This window comes from Peromyscus maniculatus, chromosome 14 (genome assembly GCF_049852395.1).
Source record: "Peromyscus maniculatus bairdii isolate BWxNUB_F1_BW_parent chromosome 14, HU_Pman_BW_mat_3.1, whole genome shotgun sequence".
Lineage (NCBI taxonomy): Eukaryota > Metazoa > Chordata > Mammalia > Rodentia > Cricetidae > Peromyscus > Peromyscus maniculatus.
In genome coordinates, this window is record NC_134865.1 from 33,330,896 (window position 1) to 33,355,824 (window position 24,929).

Genomic DNA, 24,929 nt, shown 5'->3' on the forward strand with positions numbered 1-24,929 from the left:
ACAGACTTTTGTGGGCGCTCTGGGCCTTTTTCATTAGATGGGAATATGTCTACCCTCATTATATGGCACAAGTTGGAAACACAAGATGACCCTCCCTCTGATTTCCTCTCTGTTTTTTTCATGCTTTCTAAATTCTGCAAGACTGAATACAGCACTTGCCTTTCCCAAGAAGCATCAAGTGCATATTCCTCTAAACATCTGCATATATTATCTAGTGTTCCTAAAGAAATACCTTCATATTCAGAAATATGCCACTGTCAACTTCCTAACAGAAGATTTAATCAGTGGTTGTCCAAGTTCCCATAGATCTCAGAGACAACTGTATAACCCATCCAATGTCTAAATTGCAACTTGCAACTTTCTGATTTTATACTTTTTAAAAATTTATTCTCTCATACATTACATCCCTACCACATCCTTCCCTTCATACACTCCTCCCAGACCCTGTCTCACTATTCTCTCTCCAAGATCTGCTCCTCCTCAATTTCTCTTCAGAAAAGAACAGGTCTCCCAAGATATCAGCTGAACATGGCATGACAAAATACAATAAGACTAGGCATGAACCCTCATATCAGCCGGGCAGTGGTGGCGCACGCCTTTAATCCCAGCACTCGGGAGGCAGAGGCAGGTGGATCTCTGTGAGTTCGAGGCCAGCCTGGTCTGCAGAGTGAGATCCAGGACAGGCACCAAAATGACACAGAGTAACCCTGTCTTGAAAACAAAAACAAAACAAAACAAAAAACCAACCAAGCAAACAAACAAAGAACCCTCATGTCAAGACTGGACTGGATGAGGCCTCCCAGAAGAAGGAAAAGGGTTCCAAGAGCAGGCAAAAGAGTCAGACACCCTCCCCTCCCCCAATACCCACTGTTTTTTGGTTGTGAGCCTAACCCTTAACAAATGAGTGATTTTCTGCTTTCACTTAAGGACTTAGAATGTTTATAACCAATAAAGTGAAATCAAATGTTTCTGTCAGGCTGTTTTAGTCTGCACGCCGTATCTCCATAGAGTCTCACCAGGGAGCACAGTTTGGGAAATGGACCCAAGAGCAGGTGAGAACGCTTAGGTAGGAAACCCCCATAACCGACTGAACTGCTCCCATCAACTTAGAGAAGTTATTTCATTTTATGGTGCCTTAGTGTCTTTGTCTGCACAGTCGACATAGTCCTTGAGGCGTTACAGATGTGACAACATGCTGAAGCACATCAGGTCTGGCAAATAGGGTAGTGAGTGCCCGGGGGAGATGCTCACTGTCTTAGTCCTGCTCTGCATCTCACAGGTCCTCTAACTGAAGTCTTCAAGGAGCGTTATTTGAATACATTTAACAAGTCACTAAAATATTTGACTTGACTCATGCTATGATTAAATCTGATGAATTGAAAGCACAATTAGTACTTCAATATTCCTTTATTAATCATTCCTGGAGATATGGAAATGATATCGTTATATATATTTTAATTGGCCTGTAGGCATTAAGTAAACTTTGGCTTGAAACTTCCAGTTTTAATGTCCAGTTTGTGAAATATGTTAGGCACACTATATTGTACTGGATTTCAAACATATAATTCAGAAATGTTGATATATTTTTTTAATAAAACATACTAATTCCACTATGTATATGCTGCTAAAATAAGCCAACACATAACTGTATGTGATACGAATGATAAAAAGTATGGAATATGAAGCTTTGGAAACTAATATATGAAAGGGAAAAATCAATAGTCCACCAATGAATCCAAGATCTGTTCATCATTAAATGAAAATATCCAAGGAAGGATAATTGCTACTTAAATAACACTCATAAGAAATCTTGGTGGTGTAAAATATAATGACTTGGCACTTTCTAACAGCTTAAACGTAATGTCTAGAATAATTTTAAAATATTGATATGTTTATACCCAATAGATTTTTTAAATCACAAGCCTAATTTAGATTCCTGACAAATAACCAGTGTTTCACATTGTTCTTAGACATATATGAATTCTTATAATAAATAATTTATTCTAGAATCTTCCATTTTCTTTTTCTTTCTTTCTTTTTTTTTTTTTTGGTTTTTTAGAGACAGGGTTTCTTGGTGTGCTTTTGGTGCCTGTCCTGGATCTCGCTCTGAGATCAGGCTAGTCTCAAACTCACAGAGATCTGCCTGATTCTGCCTCCTGAGTACTGGGATTAAAGTATGTGCTACCACTGCCCAGCATCCATTTTCTTTTAGGTATAAAACACAATGACTTTTTCAAGTCTTACCAAATCTATCTTCTAAACATACATTTGCATTTTTAATTCCTCTTCATAATAATCTTCACAATCTAAATGATACCGACAAAAGAACAGAAAACACATCTGGCTGTCTTTTTTTTTTTTTTTTTAAGTGCATGTGCAACTGCTGTTTGGCTGTTTGTATGTGGTACATCAGTCTTATTTTGCTTTTTTTGACATGATTATACATATTTAATAGGTATTATTTAATGTTTCACTACAGGTAGACACAAAGTAATCATCAAACTAAGTTAATTGGCATTTTCACAAATTTTAGCACTTTCCATCTCCTTGTGAATAGAATATCCCTGATCCTCTCCTTTCAGTATCTTAAAGAATGTAATACATTGCTGTCCTACTGCTGTTCTGTGAGATAATAGAATTCTTTCCATGCAACTGCAACATCTTACCCATTCAGAAACTTCTTGTGTCAACAATGAACAGGAAAAGTATATTATGTGCTCAGATATGTGTATTCAAAATTAGTTTTAACTTTCAACTTACCACAAACCTAGAGTCTTATAGGAAGATGGAACCTCAGCTGAAGAATTGCTCATGTATTTTTTTAAATACTAATTGATGTAGGAAGGCTCAGCCTACAGTGGGCAGGCAGTATCATAGGAAATCAGGTGTGAATGAACTGTGCAAGAAAACTAGCTGAGCAAGCCAGAAGGAACATGGCAGCAAGAAGATTTCCTTCGTGATTTATGCTTCCAGTTTCTGCTGAGTTCTCACCTTAGCTCAAATAATGAACATAGTGTATAAGCCAATGAAACCATTCCCTCCTCAAGTAGTTTTTGATCATGGTGTTTATCAGAGCGACAACAAGAAAAATAAACCTCATCCACACATACTCATGTGCAATAGAATACTATTCTGTAATAAAAAGGATGGAATTCTATCATTTGCAACACTATAGAACAACCTTGAGAAGGAAGTTTTTAGTGAAATGAGCTAAGGCAGCCACAGAATAACAAATAAAAAAGTTCACTGATGTGTGGAATCAGTGAAAGTTCATCTCATAAGTTGAGAGAAAAGTTGTTATAAAAGGAATAGAGAGGATGAACTTAAAGATACAATTCTATGACAATATAAAGGAAAATAATCAGGAGGGAGGTGGAAGAGGATGTGTGGGAGGGATAATAACACTAAGGATGTTTGAAAAAGCCACATGGAAACTAACCATTTTATATGATATATACTATGATGTATATACATTTCTCTCTCTCTCTCTCTCTCTCTCTCTCTCTCTCTCTCTCTCTCACACACACACACACACACACACACACACATATATATATATATATATATATATATATATATATATATATATATAATTGCAAAGAGTTTAAAGAGTTTAATTGGAGCTACCATACACAGGGGATAATGCTTCTCCCAGAAATCATAGGTTAGCAAATAAAAAGTCCTATGCCAAGTATAGAATACTTACCCTTGAATTGTTGGTCACAGGTATTGCAGAGACCTTCAAAGCAATATATGATGTCATTACTCTTGGTTGACAATCAGAACGTGATGGTAAAGCTTTATTGCTGATAACACTACATACTTGGTTCACAGGACACCGAAAAACCAACTTGTTACTGACCAAGAAGCTTCAGCACAGCTGGCTAGCTTTCATAGTTCCAGAGAATGTTGTGCAGGCTTCTGGGAAAGATGTCTACACAACTACGAGTCCTATGAGATACAATGATGGCCAGCATAGCAAGATGTACCCATGAATATACATATGTTGTGGGGATAATCAACACTTTATAAGTAAGTGTACTTGTGATCCACTCCATAGAAGAAAATGCACACCCACTACTATAAATCTTGCCAAGAGCTTGTGACTGGGACATCATAGGCTACAAGGCTAAACCTACTACTATTGTTTTGCTAAATAGACATACATCTAATTCTGAATTCATCTATCCTACTCACAGATCACTGCAGCTCTTAGACCTCATCAGATAAGCTTCTTTGTGGGATAGAAGGCAATCAATGTAAAAATTTACAAAGAGCAGTGAGTAAGTATCTGTTGGGTACTCAGGCACAAATGATATTTCTGTATCTCCCATTCCCCAAGGCTTGAGGTCTAATGTGGAAGAGGCAGTTCAAAGATTGTAAGAGCCAGTGCTTTGGGAAAACAGAAGCTAAACAGTATCTTCCTGATGAGACAGAAGCACTAAGGACATTTGGTTAACTCTAGAGAGGAGAGAGAGAGAGAGAGAGAGAGAGAGAGAGAGAGAGAGAGAGAGAGAGAGAGAGAGACAGAGACAGAGAGAGAGAGAGAGACAGAGAGACAGAGAGACAGAGAGGCAGAAACAGAGACAGACAGACAGACAGACTGACAGAGACAGAGACAGAGAAAGAGAGTTTTTTTTTAATGGGTATATCCCCTGGTAAGTAAACCACCTACAGTGAATGGCCCCATGCTTGTGACTATATGGGCAACAAAAATTGAATTTGATGGGTAATGACAGCAACTAACAAGAGAAAGTATGGGAGTACTGGATTGATGGGGGTAAATACATTAAAATACATTGTATGCATGCATCAGAGATTCTATTATTACATTAAAAATCTTCCAGAAATAGTCTGTGTGTAGTCAGTGATGAGAGCCCGTTTGCACACATGACTGTTTCCACACACGTTCACTCTCCATATCTGATCTACACGTCATTTGTTTTCTCCGTCATGTCTGTGCTCTTGAAGATAAGATTCTCTGTTTTGGTGTCAAGCGCTAAGAGTACCTGACACTAAGTCAGTGTCCAAAAGTTATGATGCAAAGAAATGGGTGAGTCTGAAGCTGTATTTTATACAATAGTTGTTGATCAAGTGCAGTATGTGTGTGGGACTCCCTAGAACTGCTGTGTTCAAAAGCAGAAAATACAGTGCTGGGCTTTAAGAGAATTAGCATTCAATCCAGTGTGTGAAAATTAGCAATTAATATCAAAGCTCCTCTACAATCTCTAACACTAGATTCAGTACAGCCAGTCATTTAAAATAATAATCCATTACCTTAGGAAATTAGATACATATTATTTTAATGAATAGTATTTTACAAGTTGATGTTTATAAGTATGTAAAATACAACTATAAAATAGTCCCCCTTGTGCTTTCCTCGGTTCAAATAGTTAATATTTTCCTAATTTTACCTGGAGTACCAACAAAATCCAACCAGTTGCACATTGGTTTAATCCTCAAGGAAAGGCAGGTGTTCACGGAGAGAGAAAATTAAAAGCAGCCGAAGTGCTGAAACTCCCTTTGAACCACAGTTTAAGTTTTAATGGTTTTACAGCCTTTTCAAGCTGTCAATGGAAAAACGTGGCTTGACATTGAACACATACCAAGTCAGTAGCATAACTATTTTATAATGTCTGATTGGTCATTGAAAAAATAGTTTAAAATTCAATCCATGTGATGGAAACACCACTCAGAAAAAGACCATTCATACTGCACCACTGCAAGAAAATCAGTTGCAATAGTTCCCAGCTCTTCCAGCACACAAGAACTTTTAAAGACTTAAAGTGGAACGTTTCCTAGAATATTGCATGTTGAGAATTATTACTATAAATTTTGCTATCATAAAATTCACCATTAGGAGAAGAAAAATACATAACACTATTTTTTAAACCTTTATGGGTTGTAATTTTTTATGTGTTAAGGGAAGATTTTTAGGTTTATTTATAGGAACTCTTTGGGAATGTCCATTCATAATTCCACTAGCTCATTCATTCATTAATTTAACATCAATAGGTTATATTGTTATATTATGTCTCCTGGTGAATAGAGGTTGCCTAAGTCATCCATCCAACTGGCATTTATATTAGTCGTAGATTTTGTATTTTCTTTGAAAGTCCATGGCAGGGCATTTAAAGTTACAAAACTTCAGATTATCGAAAATAGAGCTGGTAATGTCTTTCCACATACACCTACCACATAAATTCATCTCTTAACCCTCATCTGAGAAGTTTCTATTTGCAGTAGAAAGTGATTAATCCAGAGACCCAGATGTGGCAAAAGGGCAGAAGGTCTGAGACTGCAGAATTTCATCCTGAAGGAATGTATACACTACATCCCTGACCCTAGGCTAAAGGATCCTTGCAGAGCAGGTTCTGAGGCCAGAGTTGGTAGAGGACTACAAGAAAATTTAAAAAAAAAAAATTACTAGAAGAAAACAGTGTCCTCTAGCCAGAGCAGGTCACTTTAACAGACAAACTGATAGAAGTTGCAAACCTAAGGCAGATCAGTCTCAACATGGTAAAGCAATTGTTTGAGGCTGGAAAATGAAGACTCAATTTCTTAGAAACCGGTGAGTTGACTGTGCTTTAGAGAAAGACCACATATACATCTAAGATGTTTGGGCAGCATAAATTGGTCTTGAAGGGTTAGAAAAGAAAAAAGAATGTGAAGTTGGTTGGGCAGAGAAGTGGGCTGAATCTGGAAGGAGTTTGGGGAGGGGGATAAAATCAAAACACTTTGTGCAAGACTCAAAACTCTCAAATCTAATAACTGAAAAGATAAAAAAAAATCATCACTTCAAGTACAAACATGGGACTGGTATTTATGGAATTACCTAGAAGTATTAATTTAACAAATTTCCTTTACTAAAGTCAGTATGAAATTTAGGGACAGATTTGGGGATTATAATATGTGAAAATATGAAGGGAAATGTAGCTAGAGTTTTCCTGCCTTGCCCACAGTCAGGACAAATCTTTGTCACCTGCCAGTCCCACAGCCACTCAGACCCAACCAAGTAAACACAGAGACTTATATTGTTTACAAACTGTATGGCCGTGGCAGGCTTCTTGCTAACTGTTCTTATAGCTTAAATTAATCCATTTCCATAAATCTATACCTTGCCATGTGGCTCGTGGTTTACCGGCATCTTCACATGCTGCTTGTCCTGGCGGTGGCTGGCAGTGACTCCTTCCACCTTCCTGTTCTTTCTTCTCTCCTCTCTGTTAGTCCCGCCTATACTTCCTGCCTAGCCACTGACCAATCAGTGTTTTATATATTGACCAATCAGAGCAATTTGACATACAGACCATCCCACAGCAGGGAAATAAAACAATTTTAAAAATATAATGTAAATTTGTCACATAAAAACCATTTCCAAGTTGGAATGTTTGACTGTTGTTGTATATTATGCATACACATATACACATATTATTTTATGCTGACATGTGTCATAATTTTGTGTCAGTCTTGGAAGTATGCATACTTTTTTTTTTTTTTTTTTTGGTTTTTTGAAACAGGGTTTCTCTGTGTTTCTGGTGCCTGTCCTGGATCTCGCTCTGTAGACTAGGCTGGCCTCAAAGTCACAGAGATCCTCCTGGCTCTGCCTCCTGAGTGCTGGGATTAAAGGCATGTACCACCACTGCCCGTCAGTATGCGTACTTTTAACTTTGAATATTTTCAGAAAATATCTCTTCTACTTGAAAACAGAAGAAAGCATTCTTTTTAGGATAATCAATAAACAATAAAGGTGGTGGCATTCTAAATATGTGTTTATTCAATTTATATAGGTCCATTAAACTTAAATGACACTAGGAATTAAGTTTTCCTTCCAGCTTTGTGATTTAGAAATTTGCTTCCTCTTTGGAAATGATAATGTCGGGGATTTCCAGCCCATCTCCTATTTCTTTTGATAGCATTCTATCGTCTTCATGCAAATATCTGGTCATTGCTAAAGTACCCCCCCAAAAAAAACACACACACACACATGAGCATGGATACACATGCATACACATAAGCACACTCTCACAAATGCAAACCTGGTCTACATTATTTTCTTTGTTTTAACTCTAATCACACATTTTGTTTTATCAGCCCTTGGACCAAACTGTCTCATTTGAATCTTCATCTAATCTCTGTGATGGTCACACTTCTTGCTTAATCTCCATTCTGACCAAGGGCAGGAAGGATACTGCCAGAGAAAGGAAAGCAGGGAGCTATCATTTACATCCTTTTCATGGAATGAAATGCAGGATAAATACATTTGGTAGGATCATGTAGAGCCAGTGGGAGATTGTCTTCCATCCAAATACAACTGTTGGAGGAATACCAAAAAGGTAACAGAAAGAGGTAACAGTTGAAAAGTCTGCTCCATCCAAATACAACTGTTGGAGGAATACCAAAAAGGTAACAGAAAGAGGTAACAGTTGAAAAGTCTGCTCCCAATAGCTCCTCATTTCAACCCCCACTGTACATCTTCCCTGTTCTTCCATATTCCTTGTCCAATATCTTGGTTCCACAACAGTAAAATTGTTCATATAATATTTATCAATCACATAGATGTACCCCCCCACACACATATATGTATATATGTACATATATATATATATAATTTAAATAAAAATGCAGATTTTTTTGGTGCACACTACATAGGCTAAAGACAGGACAGATTGCGAACACAACTATCACTGGTTGGGCTGGTTTTACTTGTTTGCTCAACAGATATTTATTAAGGATTAGAAAGTGATACATCCCAATCGGCAAGCACATGGGAATGAAAAGATAATAGATTATTATTTATATCAACATTAAGGATGGAATCGACATACCTGTGTTGAATTCCTGTTTCACCTCAGATAAAGGCTTAGAGTTCTCCTCCAGAAGATGGCAAAGAGAGATAAGTGTTATGAGTCATCCGATTTGATTTACAATGTTTGATATACTTTTCAGCTGGGTGCATTGTGGCAAGTTTTCCTTATTTTTCACAAGGCGGATGTCATGTCCTAATTATTAAAACAAATGAGTTCCTCTTTTACTCTGTGAGCACACACACACACACACACACACACACATACACACACACACACCATCAAAGTGGAACATGAACTGAGAATATTAACTTCAGCCATACATATAATATATAGAGGATGATATAGCTGAAAAAATATTTTATCTAATCAATTTCATGATGTTTTCTTTACTCTCATTACAAACCCCTCTCTGTGGACATGCATTATATGTATGTGTGAGCATGTAGAAGTCAGAATTTGACATTGGCAGACCTTCCTCGGTTGCTTCTCTATCTTGTTTATGAGACCTAGTGTCTCACTGAACCTGGAACTCACTCTGGTGAGCTGGTAAGTGAACCACAGGAAGTGCCTTTCCCTGGGTTTCAGCACTGGGTCCAGGCATGCTTTTTTTACCCTGTTTTTCCAATGCATTCTGAGGGTCTGAACTCAAGTCCATGAACAACAAACATTTAACCCACTGACTCATCTCCCCAGATGCTGCAAAGACATCTTAATTTGAATAAAAAAAGACTGGTTTGAAAAACATTATAGAAGAAAAAATATTTTGAGTCCAACCTCAGCTATAGAAAAATGTTGAAATATTTTATTGTTAGCCATGGCATAATAAATAAGCAGTCACATCCATAATTACTAGTCTATGTAGTTTAAATACCTGTTACTACAAATAAAATAACCTAATATTTAATTTTCTAATGCATAATTAATTATAAAGCACACATAATTTGAGTTTGATTTCAAAAGAAAATACTGAATTGGGCCAAAACAATATTCAGAGAATCAAGAAGATACAGCATCCAATGAGAAAGAGTAAATTGAATTTCTGTCTTCTTCTCAAAAACCAAATTAATTGGTTTAATTTAAATTAGAATTCTCAAATATATAATGTTTTCTGAGGGAGGGGTTTGACTTTAAAAAGTCTTCAAATTTCTTTTGAAATCTTAAAATTGAAATATGTGTGTGTGTGTGTGTGTGTGTGTGTGTGTGTGACATTAAAATTGTGAAAATGTGAAAAGCATGTATGTGTGCACAAATGAAATTAGACTTCTGTTATCCCATAATTATAAGTACATTCTAAATGCATGTGTATTGTGTGGATACAATCATATAGGCTTGTGTATGTAGATCATTCTCCCCTTACTTCCAAACTCAAACTTTGTCCCAGTATTACAACTGAAAAAAAAAAAAAAAAGGAAAGCATAAGTGCTATGGGATAATGCTTTTGTACACTTGTTTAATAAAACACTGACTGGCCAGTAGCCAGGCAGGAAGTATAGGCAGGATAAACAGACAAGGAAAGTTCTGGGAAGAGGAAGGCTGAGTGAGGAGACACTAGCCTGCCGTCTAGGGAGCAGCATGTAATGGCACACACAGGTAAAGCCACAGAACACGTGGAGACACATAGATTAACAAAAATGGGCTGAGTTTAAGTGGAAGAGCTAGTCAGTAGTGAGCCTGAGCTAATGACCAAGCGGTTTTGATTAATATAGGCCTCTGTGTGTTTCCTTGGATCTGAGCGGCTGTGGGACTGGTGGGTGAGAGAGATTTGTCCTGACCACAAGCCAGGCAGGACCAGGAAAACTTCAGCTACACATAATGGGTTACCTAACTTTCTGGTCTTCATTTAAATCAGATTAAAAAGATTCTCTGTAGTCAAAGAAACTAAGGCAGAATGACTCCAGTCTCCCTCTCCCCCTCCACACAGTCACATCATGATGTCAGGGGTACATATATAGTTGGATTCTCTATCCCCTATGGGAGTTGTAGGCTTCACATCTGTCCCCGTGGTAAATAGGAAATACTATTTCACACCATACAATGTTCCTCTCAATAAAACAGGCTAAAGATGGCATGTACAACTGAGTCCCATATCCACATATTGCAATGCAGTTTGAGCTTAAGGTAATAGTTCCAAATATATGCAACCCACATAACTAAGAAAAAGACTGTAGTAATATACTAAATTTAAATTATGGACATATTTTTATATTTCTTCCTTTTCTGATTTCATGGTTTTTAGATAAAATAATGACTTTTTAGGTCTCCCAGAACTTAACTTTAAAATAAAGTCAAATCTTAAATTATCCAGTTTTTATTACATATTATGGATTCTAATTATTCAAGTTAGGAATGTTTTCTATACACTCAGTATTCACACTGTATGGAAAATCAATCTTAAAATTACACATTTCAACAGTTTTCATGGAATGTTCAACTATAACCATGAAAAAAATGAGCATTTTAGAGTGCTTAAAATCACACAAGTGTGATTATAATATGAAATTCACTGAGCAAAACATTTGGCTGAATATAATATTTGTGCAATATTTAGGGGTTCATATTTTAAATTCTAAATATAAAGCAGTAGAGGGCAATACTTCCAGGTAATTAAATTTCACTTTTTAACGGTGGAATAGATCAAGGGACAAATTTTTAAGAAGTATTTTATTATTGTTATTGTTTTGTCTAATCAAGAAATGACCCCTAACATGTAGATGTGGAAACTCCCTAATTTTCCAGTGGTCAGATATTACAAATTTGTGTTGAGTTGACTGTAAAAATGGCTGATACTCCATTCTCTCACTAAGGAAACAGAACCTGAAAGATTGATTTCCCTGTTTTGTTCCTGCACCTTTCCCCTTCTGAATTATTTACCTTTCTTACATTCTTTAGATTCTGTTACCTAGACACAGTAAATTATTTACTAATATTTCATGTTGATAAGCAAGACAATTATCATTTTCTTTGTCATTTTTCCTTTCCCTCTGCCTATCTATCTATCTATCTATCTATCTATCTATCTATCTATCTATCTATCTGTCTGTCTATCTATAATCTATTATTATCATCATCTATCTGTCTTTCTATCTATCATCTATCTATCTATGGTTTTATTTCTTTTCTTTTTGCAGTGTAATAGGAAGCTATGCTGCAGAAGAATACATGAAGGTATAGACAAGAAGACTCTTAGTTACATAAAGAACTGCTGCTCTCCAAGCTTGCGTAGATCATTGCATTAAGGGGAGATAAAAAACTAAAATAAATGTATAAAGAAATAAATTGGGCATATGCTTAAGTGTTGGCGAAGTGACAGCATACCAGGAACATAAGAAATATAATATCTATACAATGTTCAACACCTAAATGCTTCATAAAATTTAATTGCATGTCTGATAATTACCTGTAGAATTAGTTCTCAGTATGCATACTACTGAACAGCAACCCCCAACAAACTGCAAATACAGAAAGGTTTTCTACAGTCTGAGAGTGAGGAGCCCGTTTCTGAGAACCATGAACCATATCATGACAGCACCACCTACCAGTTGTAGCTCAAACTGCAAAGAAAGAATAATCTGCAGCCATGCCTCTGGAAACCCCTAAATGGTTTCTGAAGATACACAATGCACAGTTATACCCAACATGCAAACCATTTTATTTGAATGGTCATTTTCTGTTATTGCTGTGTCCTCATAGTGAATGACTTAGGAGTTCCCAGTGAACATGGTACATACTCCATGAACCTTACATATGGAGTTACATATGTAGGATATACATATGTATACAGCAACAAAAATACAACCTTCTGAGCTATTATATGACAATTCAAATTCCATCACAACCTATATCTTCTTCAGGAGAATATAGTGTCAATAGCTTGGCCCTGACCTCTGTGCCTGCGTATTATGAAGTAAATGCTACCATGAATTCTTGTGTCACCTGCTTTCTCACGGTATCCTGAAGTTCAGTGACATCCATGTTTATGGTTCATTGTAGCATTGATTTGGAAATGATATTCAAAAGCATAGAAGATGAGTCTTTATTTTTGTTTTATGTAATGAAAAAAAAGAATTCCTTATTTACAAAAATTCTAGCATTACTACAGATATGTTTTCTGCACTCATTTGTCTTAAAGACCATGGAATGGAAATGAATTTTAATGGCAGCTTTTTCTTCAAACAGCACCGTAGTGAGAAGGCAGTGAAGTAGCTCAAGCTCGGGTGGTATGAACTAACAGTCGAGGAGTTCCATGTTCATTCATCCCCATCCTAGTCCTCTGCCTCCTCTTCTGTTATTTTGACAGAAGAAGAAAATTATACTAACATTTTGGAATGAATGTCGTTCGGGGCCCAAAATGTGTCTCTTCCACTGAGCAACTGGAGAAGCAGAAGGAGCTGCGTACCCGGAGGGCCGGCACAACTGTGACCGACTGGCAAGCGTGGGTCCCACACAGCCACAGATGCCACAGACGGCTGGGCACTCGGGTCTGTACAAGGATTCGAAAAGAAAAAAATTCTTAAAAGTACAAACAGTAAAAAATGTTGTAAATGCTAAGGATTTGGCTGAATCTTTTCTATATATATATAACTCCCACTACAGACTACAAATAAAATGATGGAAGAAATGTCTGGGACCATAAGGGTCTAGCTGTTCAACTTCCTCTTAAGAGCTTTATGAAGAATTTTATGAGGTCACAAATAATATTCCCTTTTATTCTTTTTTTTTAGGAAAAAAGAATATTTTGTTTATACATGTCCAGACCTCAGTAATACAAAGCCTTTCCTCTTTTGGAAAGGAAGCTTTTTATATCCCTGATTGCATCACAAATACATTCAATCTGGTACACAAATGGAAGCAATTAAAAGTAGTACATTGAGTGAAGATCTGCCTGTATATATCTCATTCGGAGAATTACCTGAAGATAATCTTTTTGGTAATTTAGCATAGCATTCTTTGAATGGGATTGTTTCAGTGCTGAAAACCTATTACTTGGCAGTTCTCAGAGTGTTAGTGTCTGCACTTGAAGTGTGTAGTTGATAACAGATACTTTTATTCTACAAAAGTCTTGGGGGTATATTAGAGATGGATAATTAAAAGTCATAGAACTATGTAGAAATCTACAAGGATCTCCAAACATGGTGTTACCAGTCCTTTTCCTTAAGGGTTTTTCCTGACATTAGTGCAATCTTTTCGCTAGTAGTTAAAGGAAGACAATGAAAATTTTGCCTTGAATTTCAATTATGTATATAATTCTTTAGGATTAGGATTATATTTTACTATGAAAACAGCATTTATCATATATTAAAATTACAAGTATTATTTACTTCAGTTTATAAGTTAATATTCTTTACTGATCCTGACTCCTTTGAGTGGATTGTAGTTTTTAGTTCCAGGAAGATTTTCAATTCAGATTCCCAGTCTATAGAGTAGACTATTGCTTTGTTGTTAAGCCCATCCTAAGCTTTCTTTTCCCCATCCCTCTATCTGTCCTTTGCATGACTGTCAAGGTGATGTTAGATTATTGTAAGTACACAGCCCAATTACATTGGACCATCTATAATCACCTTAACTGCTATTTATTCATCTTTCTCTGTATGCGACCTGACATATTTGTGACAATTACATAATTTCTTTTCAATATACATATAGACTCCTGCTTCCATCAACCTTAAGAATGAGAATGGCAGCAGAAAACACATGTGACCTGTGGTTGAGAGTTCCTCCACGTTTCTGTTACCTGCCTATCTGATATTTCCAGAGATACAGAACACATGTCCCGGACTGTTAGTATAAAACTTCATGGGACTGTTACCCCATCAGAACATGGTGTTGTGGTTTGAGGGAAAATGGTCCTTATAGGTTCATATACTTGAATACTTGGTGTTCGGTTGGTAGAACTGCTAGGGAAGGATTTGGGATAACATGAATTTGTGTTCCAGGACCATGGTCCCTCATGCGTGGCTCCAGGAAAAAACAACAACAACAACAAAAAAAAAAAAAACCATCTTTTGAACTTTTAGAGCTGTTTCTTTTGGCAACATTATTTAATATCCTCTTTTCCTCTCTTTGTTGACAACAGTGTCTGACAAGTTTTGGTATTAGCAACATTAATTTGTGACTAAGTCTTTGCTAGATGCAATGACTCACTGAGAATATCATGCTGTGCTTTCCCTTTAATATTTCACAGAATCTGTTGTCCAGAAGAACGCTGCAGTTGGGATTGGGTGTTTTCTGCCTACCTCTGAAGTGGAGAGAGAAGCTTTGGGAACTCTTCCTCAGTATTTCCTTGAAAATTTAGGATTTTATGACTTCTTGTAATTCCTTTCTTTTTATTTTGTTATCTATCTATTTATCTATCCATCCATTAATTTATTTATTTTAGAGACACATACCAAGCTGGATAGAAGAGGCATTCTTAAAAACTTTTGTTTCTCCAATGGCTCACCTATATTTCTTAAATCAGAGTATGTATTATAATATACAAGGTAATTGAAATGTGATAACTGTGAGGAACTAACAGCAAATATTTTGTCTGAGTTAGTTAGAGGCAGCATCTGAAAAACATGTGAGTGACCTAGTCGTTTTTACATTTGAGTTTTTCAGGTTGAACGCTGGGCTTGTTAGCTTGCATTTGGCTTGTTCAAGAACTCTGTTGTCATATGCCATTACATGTTCCAGTGGTTAACAAACAACATATCTGAAAAGCCATAGCATCAACTTGAAGGAGTAGCTGGTCAAAATGTACATGAGAAGTAACAGTGGGTGAAAGCATCTTTCAGTTCTTCCATTGGTCAATCTCTGAGTTCATCTGAGAATCAATGTTCTAAATTCCTGCTCAGATTTTGTAAATCCCCTTCCTCCCCAACTGGGGTCTGAGACACAGTAAAATATGCTGATTACAAAACAGAAAACTACTTACTCTGATTCCTTTTTAATTCTTGAGATTTTCTTGGTAATTTCTCATTCACTGAATTTAACCCTTCCTTGGATTAAATGTGTGATTTGCCAAGATTTCAGACTGCTATTCATTGCTAATTAAACAGTTAAGTGCTAGTATCAACACAGCAGAGGATTAGAAAAATAAACAATGAGCTGCTCTTGGCATAACAACAGAAGAGCTAATAACACTCCAGTCTCTCAAGATGAGTTATTGTCATTTACGCAGAGACTGATGATTCTCATGAGACACTAATTCAGGTTTTGGTGGAAGTTCAGAGAATGGAGATATTGGAAATGCTCCAGTCGAATAGCCAGGCTTTTCTCCTTCCTTGTCAAAGACGTTAGATTAGTGTAAGAAATCAGCTACCTGAGCCACTGGTCTAAACAGTTTTATATGTATGGCCAGTGATGATTGGACAATCATTTGACTTAAAGCTGTTTGGTTCACTGTTTGTAGAATTGGCAATCTTACTTTTCCTATGACTCATGCTATTGGTGCCAGACATGTTTAGAAACTGACAATCTAGTTATATAACGTGAAGGTTGCTTACTAAGGTCAGTAGTAAGTTAAAAAGTTATGTATAGAAATCTAGTTGCAAAAAAAAATGTATTGAATATTTGCCTAATGAGCACACATGCAGAGTGGCAGAAAGAAACCTCCTACTGTCTTCTTGTTTCTGGGAATCTTTGTCATAGTCCTGAGTCAGTAGGTGAAGCTCCCTTGTGTTATTAGATGCACTGATTGTATTTTTCCTAGTAAGTGTTGATTAAAATAATGCTATTCTTTTCCTTTTATTGAAAATAGATTATTTTGTCATACAATATATCCTAATTATAATTTCCCCTCCCTCTATTCCTCCCAGTCCCCCCTCCACCTCCACTCTCCTCTAGATCCACTCCCTTTCTGTCTCTCAATAGAAAAGAACAATATTCTAAGAGATAACAACCAAACATGACAAAAAAAATATAGTAAGCTAAAGCAAAATCCATCATATAGAAGTTGGACAAGGCAATCCAACAGAAAGCAAAGTGTTCGAAGAAGTGGAATAAGAATCAGAGACACACTCGTTCTCACACTCCAGAGTTACATAAAAATACTAAGCTAAAAGCTCTAATACATACACAGAGGACCTGGTGCAGAATTGTCTTGGCCCTGTGCTTGCTGTTCCATTCTCTATGAGTTCTTATGTGCTTTGCTTAACTGATTCAGAGGCCCTAGTTTTCTTGGTGTCCTCCATTCCTCTCTGGTTAGTACAAGTACACTCTTTTCACCCCCTCTTTCTTGCTGGTCTCTGAGTTATGAGGGGAGATATTTGATGGAGACATCTATTTTAGACTCTGCATAATGTCTGGGTCTCTGCCTATGTTCCCATCTACTGCTGGAGGAAGCTTCTCTGATGAGGACAGGACAAGGCACTGACCTAGGTAGGAGTATAGCAGAATTTAATTAGGAATCATTTCATTGATCTTTCTTTTTGTTTTGTTTTAGACCAGTAGTGTTTGGTTTTACCCTAGGTCTCTGGGCTATCTAGTGTCTGGTTCCTGGTTACCTACACAGTGTCAGATGCGGGTTCCTTCCCGTGGATTGGTATTAACTCGGTTCAGACATTGGTTGGTCCTCCCATAAGTTCTTATTACCATTGCCATGGCATATCTTGCAGGGAGGACAGAGTGTAGACCAAAGATTTTGTGGCTGGGTTGGTGTTTTCATTTCTTTTTTGGTAGCTTGCAGAGTATCTCCCTATACCAAAGACACTAGAATGTAGGGATGTTTGCCAAGAGCAACCAATTGTCTTAGCAACAAGCTGGGTTGTTTGGAGATTTTCATGTGACCCCCTTGGCCAAGAACTCAGTTGAATGCACCCAGTCCCACTACTGGAAGCCTTGTTCAATAGCAAGAGGTGGATATTTGGAACTTCATATTCCCCCATTATTAGGTGACCACATTAGGATCACCTTGATATATTATAGGAAGTTTCCACTGAACTAGGTTTTCACATCATCCCTCAAATATCCCTCAATCCCAACTGTTTTTCCCTGAATTATTTTCTTCTATCCTCTCTCATCTTCTTCTGCCCCTCTTCTTCTGGTCCTCCCTCCCATTCCTGTCTACCTGCTCCCAGTCCACCTGCAAAATCTACTCTATTTCTGCCTCCCAGGGAGATTATTGTGTCCACTGTAGACCTTTCCTCTGTACATAACCTCTCTGGGTCTATGGATTATAGCTTGACTATCATTTACTTAATGCCTAATATCTACATATAAGCAAATACATACCATATTTATCTTTCTGGATCTGTGTTGCCTCATCCTGAATTAATTTTTTTCTAGTTCCACCTGTTTGTGAATTTCATGATGTCTGTTTTTAACAGCTGAGTAATACTCTGTTGTTTAAATATACCATTTTTTTTTATCTTTCTATTGAGGGACATCTGGGTTGTATCTAGTTTCTGGATATTATGAATAAAGCAGGAATTGGCATAGCTAAGCAAGTATCCTTGTGGAAGGATGGAACATCCTTTGGGTGTATGGCCAAGAGCAGTATAGCTGGATCCTGAGGCAGTTCGATTCCCAACCTTCTGAAGAAATGCCACACTAATTTCCATAGTGACTGTATAAGTTTGCACTCCCACCAGCAGTGGAGGAGTATTCCCCTTGCTCCACATCCTCACCAATATGAGCAGTCACTTGTGTTATTGATCTTAGCCATTCTGACATGTGAAAGATGGAATCTCAAAGTAGTTTGAATTTGCATTTCCCTGATGGTTAAGGATGTTGAACATTTCTTTTAGTGTTTCTCAGCCACTTGAGTTTTTTCTATTAAAAAATTCTCTGTTTAGATCTGTACTCCATTTTTAATTGTATTGTTTAGTGGTTTTTGTTTTGATGTGTACTTTATTGAGTTCTTTATGTATTTTGAATATTAGTTCTCTACAAGATGTGGAGTTGGTAATTTTTTTCCTTTCTGTATGCTGCCCTGTGTCCAATTGACAGTGTCCTTAGAGAGAATTTCAAATTCCATGAGGTCTCATATATTAAATGTTGATCTTAGTGCCTGTGCTACTGGTGTTATGGTCAGAAAGTCTTCTGTGCCAATGTATTCAAGGCTATTCCACACTTTCTCCTTTATCATGTTGAGTGTATCTGGTTTTATGTAGAGGTCTTTAATCCACTTGGACTTGAGTTTGATTCAGGGTGATAAGTATGTATCTATATGCAGTCTTCTGCATGAAGACATCCAGTTTGACCAACACCATTGGTTGAAGATGCTGTCTTTTTTTCCAGTGTGTATTTCTGGTTTCTTTATTACAAATCAGGTGTCTATAGATGTGTGGGTTTATAGATGGGTAGTCAATGATTCCATTGACAAATGTGTTTGTTTTTATGCTAGTATGATGTGGCTTTTATTTATGTATCTGTAGTACAAAATGAAATCAGGAATGGTAATACCTTGAGCAGTTCTTTTATTGTTCAGGATTTCTTTAATTTTCTTTTTTTTCATATAAAATTGAGAATTGTTCCTTCAAGGTCTGTGAAGAATTGTGTTGGAATAGAGATTGCATTGAATCTGTAGATTGCTTTTGGTAAGATGGACATTTTTACTATGTTAAGCCTACTGATCTTTGAGTTTGGGAGATATTTCCATCTTCTGATATTCTCTTCTGCTTCTTTTTTCAAAGACTTGATGTTTTTTTTTTTATCATACAAGTCTTTCACTTGCTTGGTTAGAGTTATTCCAAGATATTTTGTTTTATTACAGACTATTGGGAAGGGTATTGTTTCCCTGACTTCTTCTTCAATCTATTTGTCATTTATGTAGGAGGGTTACTGACTTTTGTGAGTTAGTATTGTAGCCAGCTACCTTGCTGAAAGTGTTAATCATCTAAAACAGTGCTATTCTTAATGAGGGAGAATGATAAAGTTCTCTAAAGCAGGGATATTTAATTGATTATTATTTTAAATTTCTTTTGGCTAGAAGAATGCAAAGAAAGTACATAATCTTTGATTGATAATATTTCAAGGAAGGCTTTTATCTAAAAGAACAGGCTGAAAAAAATAAAACAAGCTGTGTGACAGAAAAACTTAAGAAAAAAGACTCAAAATATATGTAAAGCACTTTAACTTTAAATTATTTGCTATCTCTTATCAGAAAGTTATACCTTTTCATAATTTCACATTGGAAAAGTCATTAAATGAGCAAAAAGATTTTGTATATTTTTAAAAGAATGAATTCATACCCTAATATGAACTTCAAATAGGAGAGTCAAATATTGACATTTCTAGGTGTGCTGATTAGTTTTTCATCATCTTGACACAAATTCTGGTCATCTGGAAAGAGAAAACTTTGAGAAATTACCTCCATCAAATTGTACTATAGGCAAGTTTACAAGACATTTTCTTGGTTAATGACTGATCTGGGAGGGCCCAGCACACTGTGGGTGGGGCCACTCCTAAGCAGGTGGTCTTTGGTTGTATAAGGAAGTACAATGAACAATCCATGGGAAGCAAGCCAATAAGCAGCTGTCTGTGGCTTCTGTTTCCATTCCTGCTTCCAAGTTTCTGCTTAGTGCTCATAATCTGATTGCCTTTAAGGGTGAACTGTGATGTGGAAGGGTAAGCAAAATAAACGCCCCCTTTCCCATGGCAATAGAATCCAAGCTAGAACAGTAGGAATGAGAGTATTTTTTTTTTTTGTAATAATGGCTTTGAATACTTGTTTGCCAGGCTTTGTGTCCAAATATCAGAAATAGCAGCACACTTAAAATGGTTGATAATTGAATAATAAGAACAACTTTATTACATGAGAAACATTATTTAGCTTATTTTTTTCCTGGTTTTTTGAGACAGGGTTTCCCTGTGTAGCTTTTGTGCCTTTCCTGGAACTCACTTGGTAGCCCAGGCTGGCCTTGTACTCATGGAGATCCACCTGGCTCTGCCTCCCAAGTCCTGGGATTAAAGGCATGTGCCGCCACCACCTGGCGTTAATTTTTTAAAAGAAATTTTTATTCATTTTACATACAAATCATAGATCCCCTCTCTTTCCTCCTCCTGCCCCTCCCAGGCCTTCCACCCAACCCACACCCCATTCTCTGCTCCAAAAAGGTAAGCAGAGCCTGGTACATTCAGTTGAGACAGGTCCAAGCCCCTCCCTCTGCATCAAGGCTATGCAAGGTGTCCCACTATAGGTAATAAGCTCTGAAAAGCCAGCTCATGCATCATGGATTGTATGGCAAAGAAAACCTAGGTTTAGAGTGTGTTAAATCATAGTCTAAACTTACATAGATGCAGTGTGGTAGATTCATATTGCAAATTTAACAAAGTCTAGTTTTACAGTCTCTCATCTTATCCACTCTATTATACTTTGAGAAAACTTTCCTCCAGTCATAGTGGTGAAGAAGTGGAAATTCACCCAGTCCAGTGCAATGTGGACCACCTGAGGAGGGAGAACCAAGAGTGTGGCTATGTGGGGGAGAACACACTGTCACAGCAGCTCTTCTCCAGAAGAGTTAGGGCTTTATAATCAAGATTTAATTCCAGAAAGATTTTCCTGACATAGCTGTGAAAAGATGATCATAAAAGGAAGATAAGACAAAAGACTATTTGTCAGGAAAATAAAATTAAGACATGATTATGGATTATATTATCAAAGTTTATGAAAACTGGTAAAAAGAAAAAATAATTACAGGTAACTGAATTTTGTGCCCTTTGGACTAAATTATGATGGTGTCACCAGGAACAAAACAAACACAGGACAGTACTCATTTAGAACAGGGAAAGGGGGAAATAATTACATTTACTGGAAGTAGGGTGTAATTGTGAGCAGAGATGTGATATAGCTGGAGTTATCTCCAGTCCTGCCCAGCCCACAGCCACTCAGACCCAAATAAGCACATAGACACTTATATTATTTAAACTGTTTGGCTTAATGGCTCAGGCTTCTTGCTACCTAGTTCTTATACCTTAAATTAACCCATTTCTATTAATCTATAAGTTTCCACATGGCTTGTGGCTTACCAGTACTTTACATCTCATTTTTCATGGCAACATCTCCTCACTCAGCCTTCTTGTTCTCAGAATTCTCCTCTCTCTTTGTCTCGCCTATACTTCCTGCCTGGCTACTGGCCAATCAGCACTTTATTTACTGACCAATCAGAACAACACATTCACAGCATACAGATATCTACACTTCCCCTTTTCTTCTTTTTTTCAAAAAATAGTAAAATTACATATAACAAAACAATTATCAAGCAAGAATTACAGTTACAATATCCAGTCTATTTATAATACCTCATCTATTTATATTTGACAAAATTAAAGAAGATATGATATCCACAGCAATGTGAGGCAGCTATTCTTATTCAGGGGGATTATCTTCCTGTCCCATGCTCCGCGGCATTTCTAAGCATCTACTTCAGCATCTCGGCATCAATATCACCTCTCATTTTCCTGTAGTCCTTGTCTCATTCTGTAGGAACTCATCCCATCTGATATTGGTGTTTCAAATAGTCACCTGGTGCACTGTTTTGTGTACTGATGGATATTTGTCTTATTTCCCAAAAAGGATTCATGTTTATGGAGACCTTTGGCTTAAGTCAGGGCTGGGAGATTCTGTTACTAATGCTCTAGAACTTACTTTATGTGTACTTGGATTTCTGTTTATTGACATATATACAATTCTCACACTGTTATAATATTCTGCTCAGTATCCAGTGTGTCAGCTTACTAGCTGTCTCTAGGTAACCTTGACCAAAAAAGGAATACCATCTTAATTGTGTACTGAATTCCCAAAGCTGCATCATTTTCAAGGATAGAAGTTCCATAGTCCAAACACAAACATTGTTTGAATTCCTTATATTCGGAATGGCTTGTCTATGTTAGCTAGATTTAGATACATGTATATAAATTCATAGACTGGATCAAGTATACCACCATAGTTTCTTTATGATTTGGGCTTTTATAAACTTGTGTTGTTGATTTTTTTTTTATACTCTTTTGGGAGTCCCGCCACCCAGCTCCCAAATAAATCACACATGGAAACTTATTCTTTCTTATAAATGCTTGGCCTTAGCTTGGCTTTTTTCTACCCAGCTTTCCTTAACTTTAGATTATCCCATCTACCTTTTGCCTCAGGGCTTTCCCAGTTCTCTTCTGTAAATCTTACTCTTACTCATAGCTTGCTGTATGGCTGGGTGGCTGGGTGGCTGGGTGGAGTCCTCATTCTTCTCTGGCTACTTCTTTCTTTTCCTTCCAGATTTCTCCTATTTACTCTCTCTCTCTGCCTGCCAGCGTTGTCTATCATTTCTCCTACCTCGCTATTGGCAATTCTTTATTAGACCATCAGGTATTTTAGACAGGCACAGTAACACAGCTTACAGAATTAAAACATGCAGCATCAACAAAAGTAACACACTTAAAATAATATTCTATGAAAAAATTCTGATTATAATAAAGATAAATAACCAATAACCAGGGATATTTTTTGTCTATTTTATACTTTAGAGTCATTATCATATTTGACTTCATTAGTTCTATCTCAAAATTAACAAAATACTTTTTCTGATTTAAATATAACTATAGTCACACACATCCATCCTGATGTATTTCATACATTTATTAATTTTTTTCTTTATTAAATTGATGCCAAATACCAGTTTAGTCCTTTTCTTCCAGATATAACTTTTCTTTAGATATAACTTTGTAAGTTAGAACTTTGTTAAATATTTTATATTAATTTCTTTCATATTCTTTGCTAGCATTGTAACTATAATTGTTTGAGGTTCTCTACATTCTGATTAAAGTATGTGATTATGTGTGATGTGGTATGTGTGTATGTGTGTGTATGTGTGTATGTTTTCTAGGAGAGTGTTCACTGCAGTGAATCAGAAACAGAGTCACAAAGTTGTATTATTGGGTAGAATGGGCAAATCAAAGCTGTATGCTATTTACTTTCCAAATTCATATTGATTCACATCAAATACACATGAGGGTATTTTATATCACATTTGTGTCAAAACTAGATGCTCTAGAAATTTTATTCTAGTTAAATATCTAGGTAAAAAGTATAATGTTGCTTTATTAGATAATGAAGTTGAATATTTTGTGTAGCTTTAGGCTCTTCATATTTTTTTACATTAACTTTTTCTTTATTATCTTTTATTTATTTTTAAAAAATATTTTTGCACCTTTTATGAATCTCCAAATTTTAAAGACTGTTATGTGTAAGAGCCACTCTTCATTTTACTCTGTATATTTTGCTAACTAATTAAACTTTTCCTGTATTGAATATTTTAAATTGTATATTTTAAATGACTACATTTGGAATGTTCAAAACTACATTAAAGCAACATATATCAACACTTTAAATATACCGAGTGCATGTTAACCTTGTAGTGTCTGTTCTTAATCATTTCAGCATGTGAAAAGCAAGTCTTCAAGCTCTTACCAGACATAGTTGAAGCATTGCAGTGAATAAAAGCAATGAGACTGTGCTTGCCAGAGTCTTGTGTTTATGTTTGCCAGTATGTTTTATCTTAACATGTACATTCAGACATATTTCCGAGGGACATGCATAAATAATTTTATATTATATTATATTATATTATATCCCAACAAAGCATTATTTTCAACCTCACAACATAGAACTTAATTTCTAAACAATGATCTCATTGTAGTGAATATGTTTTAAGTGATGATACTTGAGGATTCTAGAAAAAGAACTAGAATAGAGAAACTTGCAATTGAAAGAGGTATTCAAGTAGCGAATTCACTAATATAGTGGGAGCCAATCAAATAGATCTAATTAAGAAAACATTTTCATTCATTATATTCCTTTCTTTTCAGCTCAATCTTTCCGCAACACCAATGGATGGAATTGAGTGTGCTCAAACAGACACTCCAGTGGGCCTTTGTCTCCTCTCTGCTCTTCTTTCCCCTGCAGTCCTTCCTGTTCAGCTTCCCCAGTGAGTAAAGTTGATCAGGCAAAAGCTTCTTCACCATTTCAGGCCACAATGCGTCATGGAAAAGAGAATTCTGATAAAGCTTCAGAATTTACATGGTCTTGTTACCCAAGAATTATAGACATGCACATGTCCATTGTCTTTTAAGTACACATTTGTAAAATATTCAGGGTAAAATAATTCAGTGTCTCTAAGCAGATGAAATAATAGCTCATATTTGTAAAATGGTTTT